The sequence below is a fragment of the Notothenia rossii genome (assembly GCF_949606895.1).
Source record: "Notothenia rossii genome assembly, chromosome: 8".
Classification (NCBI taxonomy): Eukaryota; Metazoa; Chordata; class Actinopteri; order Perciformes; family Nototheniidae; genus Notothenia; species Notothenia rossii.
The window spans coordinates 2953552-2956051 of record NC_136906.1 but is presented as its reverse complement, the minus strand read 5'-3'; the positions used below and the strand labels follow the sequence as shown (position 1 = coordinate 2956051).

The 2500-nt window shown below is 35.2% G+C and overlaps 2 protein-coding genes across 2 annotated transcripts in view; one reads left to right on the top strand and one right to left on the bottom strand.

Moving 5' to 3' along the window:
* The window catches only part of LOC307016521 (phosphoribosyl pyrophosphate synthase-associated protein 2), a 256144-nt gene that overhangs the window by 63602 nt on the left and 190042 nt on the right, over positions 1-2500 (top strand). The window lies entirely within an intron of this gene.
* Positions 1-2500, bottom strand: part of gng13b (guanine nucleotide binding protein (G protein), gamma 13b) — a 23510-nt gene that overhangs the window by 3105 nt on the left and 17905 nt on the right. The window lies entirely within an intron of this gene.

Genomic DNA, 2500 nt, shown 5'->3' with positions numbered 1-2500 from the left:
ATTTGAGTTCAACATGTAAGAAGTAGAAAGTACAGGTATTTGTGTTCAACATGTAAGAAGTAGAAAGTACAGGTATTTGGGTTCAACATGTGAGAAGTAGAAAGTACAGGTATTTGTGTTCAACATGTAAGAAGTAGAAAGTACAGGTATTTGGGTTCAACATGTAAGAAGTAGAAAGTACAGGTATTTGTGTTCAACATGTGAGAAGTAGAAAGTACAGGTATTTGAGTTCAACATGTAAGAAGTAGAAAGTACAGGTATTTGTGTTCTAAATGTAAGAAGTAGAAAGTACAGGTATTTGAGTTCAAAATTTAAGAAGTCAAAGTAAAAAGTCGTCAGAAAAATAAGTAGTGGAGTAAAGTACTGATACCAGGAAAATGTACTTCAGTACAGTAACAAAGTATTTCTACTTCCCACCTCTGACATTCACTATCACTGTTTTTCCTTACAAGGCATGAAAAGGAGGCAGAAGCTGAAGAGCATGACGTTAGTAATCCTCTGCAGCCTCAGCGTGTGTGTAGATTAGGGCTGCTCAATTAATTGTATTTTAATTGCAATTACGATTATGGCTTGCAACGATTACGAAAACAACGTAATTGAAATAAAACGATATTTTTTGTATTATTTTTACTTTTTTTTTTTTATAATTTTTTTTTGTATTAGTTTTTCAGTTGAATTATACTTAAAGTTCAGGGTAATCAACTGTTCAAAACATGCTGTTCACATTTACTTTCTCCAATAAATGGATGTTTTCAAAGTAAATGGATAATCGTTTTTAATAATCGTGATATCAATTATTGACCCAAATAATCGAGATTATGATTTTTGCCATAATGGAGCAGCCCTAGTGTGGATAGAGGTATATCATATTCCATGTACTTGCATATAGACTCTTCTTGCACTATTTCTATTGTATTTGTATTTACTTGCACCTCTCAAAACATTCTCTTGCACTGTGTTATCTGTTTTATTTGTTTTATGTCCTATATATTCATGTTGCTCTGTTGGAGGAGCCTGAGACTTCAGTTTTTGATGGGCATATCTTCACTGTAGCTGCTGAGCACATGACGATAAAGCCTTGAATCTTGAAATACTTTGCTCACGTAATCAAGCAATAGCCATCAAAAGCTAATTGAGTTCATTTAGATAATTTAAAACCAAGCTCTCTTCCCATCCCTGCTCCTCACAGCTGCTCAGTATTTTCCACAGTATTCTTGCAGCAGGTTTTTTTAAAGCTCTGACCCTGAATATATACTCGTTTTCCAACACGAAGCACAGCCAGTCCTTTCCCTCTGTGATGATGATGAAGGAGAAGATGAAGAAGCAGTGGCTGTGACAGTTAATGAAGTCACTGTTTTATTACTGTAATGACTAACGCTGCCAAAGGGTCATCGGTATTTAACTGTCCTGCTTATTACAATGAACAACAGCAGATAATATGTCATGCTTAATGCGAGGAGCGGTTATATTGGTGTGTAATGAAATATCTCACTGAGTTACCTTGGCAACAGCAGCTTGTTAATCTGCGTTAACTGGGAGTCCATTTACTCTCTTCCTCTGGAGGATTCAACCATAAGACATAGGGTTTATTAAGTAGAAAACGTCGATGTGATTAAAGTTGCTAAATGCCGCACTGATCACTTGATTCAGATTTTTTTTTTTAAAGGTAAAATTGTTTCCCTTTTTTTTGTTTATTTCACAATTTTCTGACGTTTCATTTCTAAATACTGTTGTGATAATGGTGGTGGTGAGTCTTTAAATTACCTCTAAAACTCACACATATTATAGATATATGTCCAGCCCAGTCTCACGGCATTTTTGTGGTATAGTCACGAAATTAATTTAATCTATTGATTCGTGTTCACCAACACCATTTTCGAATTTTTTTCGTGTCACACAGAACGATTTTAAATGCAATGTATTTCTATTGGTAGTGTGTTTCGTGTGCACCACGTCTTTTTGTAAGCTGTGTGGTTCATAAAAACATGTTCTTACTCAATATCTCACCCTAAGCCTAACCCTTTTATTTTAAATTGTATAACGTCTGAGTTTGTTTGCCGTCCGCGAGGAAAATAAATGTCTCAGAGCCTCAGAATACTGAAAGCTGTATTTTTTGTCATATTTTTTTCCTTCTAATTTGTTATTATTTGCATTGCTTTTAAAATCGTTCTGTGCCACACGAAAAAAAGGGGGAAATCGTGTTGGTGAACACGAAATGCCGTGAGACTGTGTTGATACGTCAGATAGATAGCCAAAGTTCTCTTGCTAGCTTGTTGGATAAGCAACCAACCGTTTGATGAGATTAGATTAGAAGCATTTATTGTCAATATACATCTAGATAGATAATTAAAAAACGTTATTTAATATCTATAGAGCCAATATTTAGAAGGAAATCCATGTCTTTTGGGACTGTGCCAAGTTAGCCGTTTCCCTATTGTTCCCTAGCAGTCTTTGTGCTAAGCTAAGCTAATTGCTGCTGAGTTGACGTCATATTACGCTA